This window comes from Pocillopora verrucosa, chromosome 9, assembly GCF_036669915.1.
Source record: "Pocillopora verrucosa isolate sample1 chromosome 9, ASM3666991v2, whole genome shotgun sequence".
NCBI lineage: Eukaryota > Metazoa > Cnidaria > Anthozoa > Scleractinia > Pocilloporidae > Pocillopora > Pocillopora verrucosa.
In genome coordinates, this window is record NC_089320.1 from 7,143,440 (window position 1) to 7,155,517 (window position 12,078).

A 12,078-nucleotide genomic window follows, 5' to 3' on the forward strand; every position below is an offset into this window, starting at 1 on the left:
AAATGTGATCGTGCAATATTACCCGTCTTTGGCCTGTAACGACGGTCTCATAGATTGTTTTTATTGAACGGGGGAAAACAGGGAGGGTGTGGAGGGGGGGGGGGGGTTGGAAAGGAGTAACACCTTGAAAAGTAAAATAAGGGTCTCGTTAATGCGCCACAAACTCATTTTGAGCACGCGCTCCTTATTAGCGCCTGGGTCTCGTCTCCTTCGAGTGTGTGCCATACTCGTCTCGCCCGCCACGGGAACGTATGAAGCCTTGTGAGTACAACGACACGGCGGTTGACGACTGTTAGAGGTCTGAGAGGGGTCTGGCACTGATACTGATACTGATCCTCATTAGCTGCCAGACCCCCTTCGCAAATCTCTCCATGACTCGTCTAAAATTCTGTCTCGGGGACGAAGAAACGAGCGTCTTGCCGGACGCTGTGTCATGAGCGCCTTCTCTAAGACTGGACAGCCACCAAACGGAAATAAGCGGTGTCCGTATACATCGCACGACTGCGCCACTACATGTGATTAACCCTGTCTTGTTTGTTTTCTGGATAACTTCAGGTGGATCGTGCAGTAGGTCGGCTCATTTGCAATCTTATCGTGCCGATACCAGCGTGTTAATTGTTGTTGTTTTGGCAGGAGGAGCAGTGTAGTGTAGAGGTACCATTGACCCCCGAGTTCACCGCCGTCTGATTGGCACCAAAGGAAGAGCCATCCGGAAATTCATGGACACCTACAGGTGGACATACGGTTCCCGTCACTCAACACCTCTGATCCTGTCGTCATTTCCGGTCTTGCAGATAACGTAGAGGAAGCAAAAGATCAGCTTCTGTTGTTGGAAGAGGAATACGTGAGTGCACAAGATATTATATATGCAAAGAGGTTTGGTGGACCAACTGACGCGAGGCGTAAAGTGATATCTTTGAACCCTTCTAGATCCTCAAGGTCGCGCTCTCTTAAACTTTCTCCTTTCTCCTTTCCCCTTTCTCCTTTCCCCTTTCCCCTCACCTTCCCGTGCTCTCCTTACCGGTCACCTAGACCAACACAACGCTGATATTAGGTTGTGAATACTGTTCTTATAATATCCCAAAGTGCCGTCAGTTCTGTGATTCCCTTTACCAATATTCATATTGTGATCTCCGTGGCATTAACTTAAATATTTTCGCGCATCACGGCACTTATTCCTTTTATTTCCTTCCTTAAGATGCAAGACGTACGGGACGAGATTGAACAACATGACGTTGTCAACCATTACCTAAACCCGCCAAGTAAACAAGGCACCAGGCAGGGTTCGTTGTTAGGGATGCTCCTTGGGATAACGTGCGGAAGGCAGATGGAGGCAGGAAGCAGCAGCCCCCACCTCAACAGCAGTCTACTATAGAAAGGCCCCTTCCACCTGATACCACCAACATTGCCGACTTCCCCTGTATCGGCAGCTCCGCGGCCGCTCCCCGTCCCACAGCCTGGGGTCCGACCCGCCGTTGAGAAGAGTATACCACGACACTTTTAGTGAGCAAGGTCGCTGACAGCTTAACGAAGATTTTAGTAGATTTTATTAGCTTTGTTAGCTTGTTTACCGTTGTGGTGAAATTATTATAATTTTTTTTCTGATTATTTTCCCTGTTTCTTGTGTTTGTGTGACTGGCACTTGGTAACTAAGAGACATTGTATGATCAAAATCACATAGCGTTGTTATTCCGGTTGATTTTTGTTAGTTTCCCTCGATGAGACCTTGAATTTGTCGTATGCTGGTGGAGGAGTTGCGTGCTTTTGATTTGGTATAGTTAAGGGGTTGTTAAAGGGGTTTAGTTACTCTCTGTCTTGGACGAAAATTCACATCATCGTCGATTAGCTTGCTCAGCAAAATTAAATTATTTTTTCATCTGATTTTACCGACTCCTCTTTTGACAATCAAATAAACAGACATACTTCCATAGAAGGAGAAGAAAAAAAATAAAATCTAACATAATATTTGATATTTCTTTATATTCCCACCCCTTCAAAATAGAAATATTTAGATAAAAATGAAAACCCAAATGTCTGCTTGGTTGCTTATTGGTACGTCTAACCAAGTGACTTCTGTAACCTTGCAAAAAGGCCGAGTAACTATTTTACTTGGCCGGTACCAGTTCTTAAGTGGCTTTGTAAGGTCAATAAATTGCTTAACCAGAAAAGGAATAACCTTGTCTTATCTTTTTTGTCGTCACTTGACGTTTAGTCTGAGCTGTAAAGTCCCCTCATCGTTCCAATGCCCCGACGGGGTCCTAAGTTTTTTTTAGCATCAACGGATGAACAATTGCACCTTCGGTCAATCAAACTTAACAAATATACTTTCAAGAACGCTATTTGCATATATATTAACATTCAATAGCATCAACGGATGAACAATTGCACCTTTGGACAAACAAACACGACAAATATACTTTCAATCTCGCGCAATGGTCGATCATTAACACCAATAAAAAATCAATTGCATAGTATGACAATCCACTGCGTATTGGAGACAATACAATTTGCACAGAGACGCACAATCAATAGCACCTTCGTACAACCGTTTATTCAAAATGGTCAATCATTGACGTGAACTGACAAATATTGGTGTTTTTCGAACAATAGAAGAAAAAATATTCATCAGTGTTATTCATGTTAGTTACATGTATTTTAAAATACTGACCAAAAATACAAGAGTATGTACATTATTTAAATTTTGTCTCTTTTTGCACAATATTTTGCTGAAGCAGAAATAAAATCAACATTTGACATGTACAGTACACTGTAAGAAACAGTGTACGCTGTATGAACAAGTAGACGCATTAGAGACAAATACAACCGAAGAAAATCATGCCACCAAGAAACAGAATCCTACTTGAACAGCGACAAAGAATTATTCAAGCCTTCGAAGATGTTAATGAAGATTATTTGATGGTTGCCGCTACTATCGAAGTAAACCGAACAACGGCAAGAAGTATCGTAGCACGATGCTTGCGAGAGTGAAGGATCGCGGAGAGACCACGAGGAGGAGCAAATCATGTTCGAGTAGATGATGAAATGAGGAATTGCCTGAATGACATTTTAAACGAAAATTGCCTGCTAACACTAGCACAGATAAATCAAGAATTGAGACAGCGTCTTCCAAGAAAACCAACAATCCATGACCGTACAGTAGCAAAAGAAAGACTGTCACAGGCAAGGCTAAATCTTGACCCAAATGATCATGTGATTTTCATTTAGGACGGCACACCAGCCCACAACATCCTGCCATTCCTGGTCCTAATTCTGATCTTAAAAAGCTACCGCCTTACAGCCCATTTCTTAACATCGTAGAGCAAGCAATAAGTGCCTTAAAAGCAGCCCTTAAAGTGGACATAAGACGTCCATAGCAGCAAGAATAGATGAACAACAGAGCAGAGGCAAGACGATTAAGCCCTGCAGACAGATAGACACGTGATAGACACTATCACGGCTGCTGAATGTGGATGGTGGTACAGATTTATGCAAACGTACATTCCAAGATTTTTAAATAATGAAGAAATTGAAGGAAAATTACAAAACATTACAGTACAGTACACTGTAAGAGAACAATTTTGAAATTTCTTTTTCCCTAGTTTATTGTTATTATGCACTTATCAGCGGCCATCCCAGGGGGTTGACCCGGGGACGTACGGGGGAATAGCGCGGGATTTGCTGACTTTTGTCGCCAATTTCTGGCTCGCAACGGAGGCATTGGACCGCTTTTGCACTTCCGAGGCAAGATACACGGGGAAAGACCCGCGGGATTTGTAGCATCGCCGCCATCTTGAAAATGAAAGATCCGGCCCGCGGGACTGGGTATTACCGTTGAACGGCTTCCAAAATGGCGACGGAGAAAAAGGTAAGCGTGTCCTACGTTTCTCTCGTGTCTGTCCCCTTTTGTTGGTCATCCTAACACAGCGAAAATATTTTTCGCAAGAAATCGTTGAAATTGTCCTTCTATGACTTACAAGGTATAAAGCTGAACCTCACTGTGTGCAGAAAACAGGTGGACTAGCTATTTTTTCTTACTGTATATATTATTGTTTTACTTTGATTGCGTTACAATTTGGGAGTCCTTTCAAATTATGCTCCGGGGGAGGGACAGTGGTAGCTTTTTGTGGAAGAATACTTGCCCTGGGTAGGTGGAAGTTCGTAGTTACGAGTAAATACAAGTTCGCACGTAGTTCCCCGTGGTCAACCCCCCGGGATGGCCGCTGATAAGTGCATTACTACACACGTTTGTCAGTTCACGTTAATGATTAACCATTTTCAATAAACGAATGTATGAAGGTGCAATTAATTGTATTATTGTATGTCTCTAATACGCAATTGATTGTCATACTGTGCAATGATTTTCCATTGGTGTTAATGATCAACCATTGCGCGAGATTGAAAGTATATTTGTCGTGTTTGTTTGTTCATCCGTTGATGCTATTGAATGTTAATATATATGCAAATAGCGTTCTTGAAAATTCGTCCGCGTTAATGAAGTTCATGGATGTGCTAATGAATGTATATTTGCCGTATAGTTTCAACTGTTGACGTAAATGAATGTACATTTTGCGTAAATGAACAGCAAAAGGTGTAAATGTGGCACACCAATAATCCCCTCATGGTACTTCCTCGCGTGTATTCTCTAACCACCCGCCCTCGATATCCAGGTGTCACCTGATGCGTGGTCTCCATGTGTAACGATAGGAGGTTCTTTACTCAAATAAAAGCATTTACTCGAGTTTATTTGATATAAACTAAATTGCAAAAAATGGCAGCTTGTTTGAACTATCATTTTAGCAGCCAAATCAAACGTGAATAAGTAGTGGCTTCGGCTAGCGCCTTCATTAGAATTTCATTCTTCGTCTCCCGCGTCTTTGGAATGTTACGAGGCAATTTCTCACTTGAAAGTACTTGCATTAATGGACTAAGGCCAGTTACTTGCGAAACGCGTTCATGAAGCTGTCACGCAACGCAGCTCGTAGGGAGAGTTACGTGACCGGATATATTTAGACAGCTTGCTTTCTTAAATCAAGCGTGGCTGTCAACATGTTGAAAGGGAGCAAAATATTTTGTCAGATGAAGATTATTCGCCGAAAAACATACTTTATTAGGGTCGAATACGGATTCCTGATCGCAGATCGCGTAAAATCATGAGGGGGTTTGATGCTTTCTCTTTATTTCATCTTTTCAAGATGTACTACTTTTCGTTTGAAAATGATTTCTCGAGTACCAACAATAGATTTAAATAGGACAACATAAGAGACTAAGCGATTTTAAAAGTGGTATCACACAGAAAACCAAGGGAATATCAAATATTTTTATATTTTACCTCTCAGATTCAGAGATACTGTGGTCATTTTCAAAAAAAGAAACATTTTGTAACTACTGTGGGTCAACATCCGCGAAAATCATACCTCAAATTTACGTGCAGGATCGTGGATTGTTTGCATATCTGCGACACTCTCTTGGCTGGCTGCACTGGGATTTATGTTTAGCTTTGGAATTTTCTTTCCTGTGGTTATTAATTATTTTCAGGATAGAAGAGAGAAAACGGCTAAGGAAACTGAGTTATAAATGTAAATATTTTATGTGACTTACAGATTTCAGGGTATCAAAACAGTGTGGTCGATCGATCAAGAAAACTGACACTTTCTCTTTAGAATCTATAATCTCCAATTGTGAGCAAAATTTTGTTCGGAGCCTAATCAGAGAGCGAAATTGAAGGAATTAAAAACTCCTAATAAGAAAGGTATTTGGGGTGTACGATGACAGACTGCACATTTTTTATCTCGGTGAAAGACGACCGTAGTGACCCAAATGCGGTTTAGACGCGATCCCACCGCGATCCGAGCGCGATCCTATCATGAATTGGGGAAATCATGTTACTGTACAGGGTTCACATGAAGAAAAAGAGTTTCTCCCATCAATGATGAGAACTGATATACCGTGGGGTGGAGTAATAGGAAATAATATGCTTTCCCGTCTTTTTCTTTTCTTTTCCTTTTTTTCGTCAGCTTGGTAGGTTCTCTGGCCATTGCTATCATCTTTTTCAGTGGACATGCGTCTGGAGTTCTTGTCAGGCGATTTGGCTGCCGTGTCACCACTCTATTTGGAGGGTTCTTGTGCACACTGAACCTTGGCCTTTCCTCTCTGGCAAGAAACATTAACGTACTGTTTCTCACCTATAGTGTGCTCTATGGCTAGGGCACAACTTGTGTGTTCTCTGCAAGCCTCAATATCATCAACAGGTACTTCAACAAGTGGCGCTCAATGGCCACTGGGATTGTAATGTGTGGTCAAGGATGGGGGGTCCTTATTCTAAGTCCCCTTTTGCAGACCATGATAGCCACCCTTGGCTGGCAGAACACCTACAAAATAATAGCCGGCGTGGTTCCAGTATTGCGCCTGTCTGGTTTTACTTATAGCCCCAATGTACAGATACCTGATATTGACAAAAATGATGTGGCTGAAAAGGACGCTGAAATAACCAGTGGCGGGGAGAACCCAAAAGAAGGACAGGGGAGGATGGAGTTAGGAGAGACTCAGGAGCAGCAGAACAAGTCAGGATGCTTGTGTACATAGCAGTGTGGAAAGAACCGAAATTTGTAGCGACTGTCATGATGTTCACTCATTATGTACCACAGATTCATTTGATAATTTTAATTTTATGGGAGGGGTGAGAGATGTTGATGCAAAAAAGTTTTCGCGATGGCGGAGAATGACGGGTGTATTTTGTCAGATTAGCTTAATAATCCCAGACAAGTTTACATCTCCTGTATCAATAACAGTCGTGTCTGTTTAATATTACCTTGATTTTCAATCCTGCTATTTGTTTTTAGGTGAAATATTGCGAGGAATTTGGAATCCAAGCTGGTGCAGCCTCCAGACTCTTTGTGTATTATGGAATCGCTTCATACGCGGGGAGACTGGAGGAACTTTCTTCGTCATTTTTCTCCTGCTTTCGTTTTTGTGCATTGCTTTATCTACTGAAGCCTCTCGTAAGTTACAATTTACTCTTTTGGAATATTTTCTGATAACTTTTTGCCTTCTCTGAAAGTTGTAAAAGTTGCAAAAGCTGGTTTCTTTGGCCGAATTTCTAGGATGTGGCTCACCACTCGGAATTTTGCGGACTAATATCACGATACCAGATAATCGACTGACAGCCTCGAGCCACGACCCGCATTTTCCCGCGGCTTATGGCCGACTTTACCTCTCGGGTTGGGCCCCAAAATCTCGGTACAAGGAGTATTTTCCACATTTTCAAGTAAACCTGGGTGCTATGCATCTTGTTTGTGGATTTGAAATCCAAGGCTGTCTCGCTATGGGGCCACGCCCCGGCTGGGTAACAAGATACAGGGTCCAGGTATCACCTGAAAAGGACTATTGGGACGACTGGAATTTCATAAAGGTGTGGTTTTTGCCTGACTTATTTTCTTGAGTTTCCCTTTTCCTTTTTTTCACTTAAAGATGCCTAATTGTGGAGATCGTGTTTGAAAAAGTAGAAAAGTAGAACTACTGACCTCCCGACTATGATATTTCAACGTATTTTTTGTTTTCGCCGCAGCCGGAATTTTACGGAAGCACATCAGCCAGTGCGAAGCCGGTCTACAGCGAAGCGAAAGAACGAAAACTTGGGCAATATCAGTGTCAGAATATATCCAGTAGCTAGCGAGAATAGGATATGCATGAAGGTAGAAATCTATGGATATGCTTTTGGTAAGTATTCCGTTTTATTTTGTTATTGATGATAGAAACGCGGTGTATGATCGTGTGACCCTCGACGGGAAACGTGTACTGAAGTGAACGCACATGAAAATGACACGTTAAACAACAGGCATAGAGTGAAACGAAGCGGCGACCTCTGAGCAGTGGCGTGTCTGATGGCACGATTAATTAAAATTTTCCTTTTGTTTATGCGGCTCGCTAGGAACAAAGGTGCGTGCCAAGAAGAACCGAATACTATGTTTGTCGAGTATAGTGAATCCCAGAGTTCCAAATAGTACGGCCGTTCCAGACTTAAGAAACACCTATTCTTGTTACAAAAATAGCAAAAGATGAATGCAGAATTGTATTCCTAATGAACTTCGTACAAATCTCTTTTGCAGTACGATTTAAAGGCATATGAGAACTACCTGTCAAGCGGTAAAAATAATTTACAAAAGATGATTTTTTTTCGCTGAACTAACCATTTTCCTACGTAGGTTTTCGCCGTTCATGACAAGAGATTGAAAATTAGTCTTAATATATGTCAAAAGGAAAGGGGTTTTATTTGGAAAAAGTTTGCGGATGAAAACTTTGACCAATGAGAGAGGAAATGGGAGAGACCTGATTTATGCATTTCGCGCTTGAGTCATAAATCTGAGCGGAAAAAACTCAGTTGGTAACTTGCAGAACAGATATTAAACTCGGCTAGTAAGAGGTAAATATTTCGTCCAATTTTCTTCACACAATAAGATTTGCTGTGATTTGTTTTTAGCCAAGGGTATGGATGTATTTCTCCCTCTGTTCAAGCCTGATGCCATGAGATCAGAAGTGAACTACCGTCGAGATTCCGTGAGCCGAGTGCACGATGGGGGTTTAAAGGTAGAATTGAAAAGCGGAAAAACAATCGAAACTAAGCAGCCTGGAGAGGTATTTTGAGATTTTTTTTTTTTAATAGGGGACAAGTAATTTTTTATCCCCGAACGGGGGTGGGGTAGGGAGGGGGTGATTTTAAGGGGGGCGGCTTGGTTATCAGGGAATAAATAAGGGACGGGGGATCATTATGTTGCATAGCCTTAAAAGGGGATCAGCTGAATTTTATTGTGACAAAACCTTAATCTTCCTCCTCCGATCTCTCTTCCCCCCTGCTCCTACAGGCGATAAACAATAATACAATGATTGGTCCCTCCTAATGGTTGAAATCTTTGCAGGCAACTCTCACTTTACCTATCTCCTATTCCTACGAACAGAAGTTCAAGTAATCCGTGGTCAGAAAATACAAATAAATGTAGACAACTCCTGCTATTGAGGAATTGCAGACACTTCATACGTTCCCGGAAAAGCATTTTCATTGTTCTACTCTTATTTAACCACAGAAAAATTCTGCGGTTTTTCGAGTACTCATGTTTTCCCTAAAACATGTTCGTAAAACTATTTGGTTATCAATTGGAGATATGCATTTTATGGCCACGTTATGCAAATAGCTAATACGCGTTTCCTTCGATTTCCTCTTTTCGTGCCCGATTTTTTAAATCATGTACTGTTTGGAACTTTAAGACTTGCCCGGTGCCAATGAGTAGGCTGAAATTTTTTGTGCGAGTATGGTTGAGATTGTTACTGAAACACACCTACTCATTCCAGATTATTCCAGCCATGGTGCCGTTAGAAGGAGAGCTGAGAGTTAACGCATGCGTTCTCGTTGAGGCTGGACGTACTTACAAATCAGGTCGCGTACATGGGATATCAAGCGCCTCTGGAGAGCACTATTTGATAGAGATCTTTGATGAAGATAAACCTCGAAAGTTCACAGTCAAACAAATTTTTCCTTTTTTTAATGCTTTGTGTAGTAAGTATTTTTGTTTTTCAATTCATTGCCATGTGTTACGATCCTATTAGGGACCGTTCTTTTTCTTACGGGGTAAGAGAGGTCAATGGGATCTGAAGGGGGGGAGGGGGGTCTCGGGGAAAAAATGGCTTCAAAGAGGGTGGGAGGCATCGAAAAAAATGGAGAAAGGAGGTTACGCGAAATATTTTAGTAATTGCAGAGTATATATGGTTCTTATTATTTAAATAAAAATACAAATAGGAAAAGAAACAAAAGGTTTCTAAACCAGACATGGTTTGATGCTACTCTGGTTTAAAGATTAAATGAATGTAACCGAAAAGTTACAATTCATGGACCCAACGTTTCGAAACTCCTTTCTAGTGCCTTCATTAGGGGTGATCTAAACGTCGCAACAAGAGGTCCTTTTATACGATCAATAATTAGCTGCCTTTTTTTCTGACGAGGTGTAAATAGGCGTCAGGAAGTAAACCGCCATCATCACGATTTAAAGGAGCGTGTGCGGATTAATATGCCAGGCTTCCAAACAAAGGCGCTGGTGGTAACACCGATCAATGGTGATAATTTTGGACTTATCCCTCCCAATTTTATGGTTGGTTAGGCATGTGTGCTCCAATAAAGCTGAACTTTCTCTTTTGCAAAAGATGTTGCAGAATTCTCCACGGCGTTAGGGAAAATCTCTGCGGAGTGCTGGTTCGACAATCAATAGGACATTATCTTTCCGATTTTTTGCGTTTATTTGCGATCGCCACAATATCCGAACTTTCTATATTCAATCGTTTCCAAATCTTCTGTTACAAGATAATGATTCTAATTATTTGTAACCCACAATTCCTCCAATCGCTCTAACGAAGGGCTAACGCTCGAAACGTCAGCTTTTTTACCCTTTATGGTGGCCAATTTACGTTTTCAACTCAGTTGTTAACACTAAAAATACCAACAATTTTCAAAGCCAGGGTACAGCTATGAAAAGAAACTTTATCGGCTTAGTCCTTTACAGCGTCTCTCTGCTAATCTGCCTCCTCGTCACCATCGTCAAGCTATTCCTCATCATACTTGCTGCTGTGAGCGTTGCTTTCGTCGTTTTCAGCCACGGCATACTCTTTAGGATACGTGGCGCTGTACACTTTATCTCTAACCTCTGCTTTGAGGTTTATTATGAATCTGCTTCCTGGTTGTTCACTGAAATGCATTCCTTGCAAGAGCTGTGCGATGTATGCTGCAACTCGACCAAACTGCAATGCGGAAACATTCTCAACGTCGATGCATCCTCCAAGGACGGTATATGGCAGGGAGATACAAAGATATTTTGGAAGATCATTGCCTAACAAGTTTCCGACACAAATACTATCCGCAAGTAAGACGTTGATTTCAAACCTTTTCTTTTACCTTTCAACTGATTTTCGACGCTTTTCTTTTTTTCTTGCCTTGTTGGTATATTCCTTTCCAGGTTATTGAATGTGCTAGGAAAATTTACGCTACACCCTTCTAGTGTCTCCTTATCTTGCAATACCTTTAGCACCTTGGCCGCGACGCATGAAGAAGTGTGTAGAAAATCTCTTTGGCTTTTCTAGATTTCAAATTACAATTCCCACCCCCACCCCCCTTCTTTTTTTTGTATTCCCGCGCGGCGCGTGTGATTTCAAAAATTTGTCAATCACATCAAATAACTCTAATCTCGACATTGAAAATTGACGTTTGACGTGGACATTTGGGCTTTTTATGTTGTTTGTTTTTCGGAGTCTTTTTCAGATATTTTTTGGCTGTCTTTCACGCAAACGTATCACCCCTTTGTTCGGAAATTTTAGAAGTTTCTGAGCTTTTATTGGAGCCAAATGTTATGGTTAATTTAAAAAGTTCAGTGTATATTTTTCTACGGAGTCTGGAATCTAGCCTCATTTTTCGTAAATTGATTTTTTACCTCGTGAGCAAATTCTTCTCCTTGCTTCAAGGTAAGTCCATCAGACTAGAAAAGTGTACAAAGCATATGTTTCAAGGCTTCCAAGGCTATTCAGCTTCTCACGTACATGAAATGATTTCGGACTAGTGTAATGTTTGTTTAAATTTTTACTTTTCTGCGATACAATCGTATACATCTTTCATGTGTGAAAAGGTGACTGAACATGTGTCGACTGTTATCACCGGCAGGATGTAAATCTAAGGCCAGATATCCGTAGGGGCGTTGAGTAACTTTACGGTTCACTCCCATATCTTGCCACCACGTAGTAAATGCTCGCAATAATAAATTCTTCGGACTCAGTTAATCTCGAGGGTTCTTGAAAGCAATCACAAAATGGGAATTCCTTGAAATACTTCTAGCACATTTGCCAGGTGGAAAGATGTCTTGACACAAATAAATGACGGTGATAATGACGGGTATGTTTGGTAAAACGAACTAACACTTCTTTATCGTTCCCTCCTTCGATCATCAGATCATCCAAGACCAGTAAACCACCTTATTCAGCTTGCACAAGCAACCTGTATTTGTGGTCTAAATCACAAGTGTGAAATGACCACAATAGATTCGAACTGAA

At 41.3% G+C, this 12,078-nt stretch overlaps 1 long non-coding RNA gene and 1 pseudogene across 1 annotated transcript; both read left to right on the plus strand.

The window, feature by feature from the left end:
- The first annotated feature begins 664 nt into the window (after window positions 1-664).
- Window positions 665-1,881, plus strand: LOC136283397 (uncharacterized). Its single transcript, XR_010718761.1, has 2 exons — window positions 665-844; window positions 1,199-1,881. It is a non-coding gene; the product is annotated as an uncharacterized lncRNA (long non-coding RNA).
- A 954-nt stretch (window positions 1,882-2,835) lies between these two features.
- Window positions 2,836-9,587, plus strand: LOC131782290 (monocarboxylate transporter 8-like; annotated as a pseudogene).
- The last annotated feature ends 2,491 nt before the right edge of the window (window positions 9,588-12,078 follow it).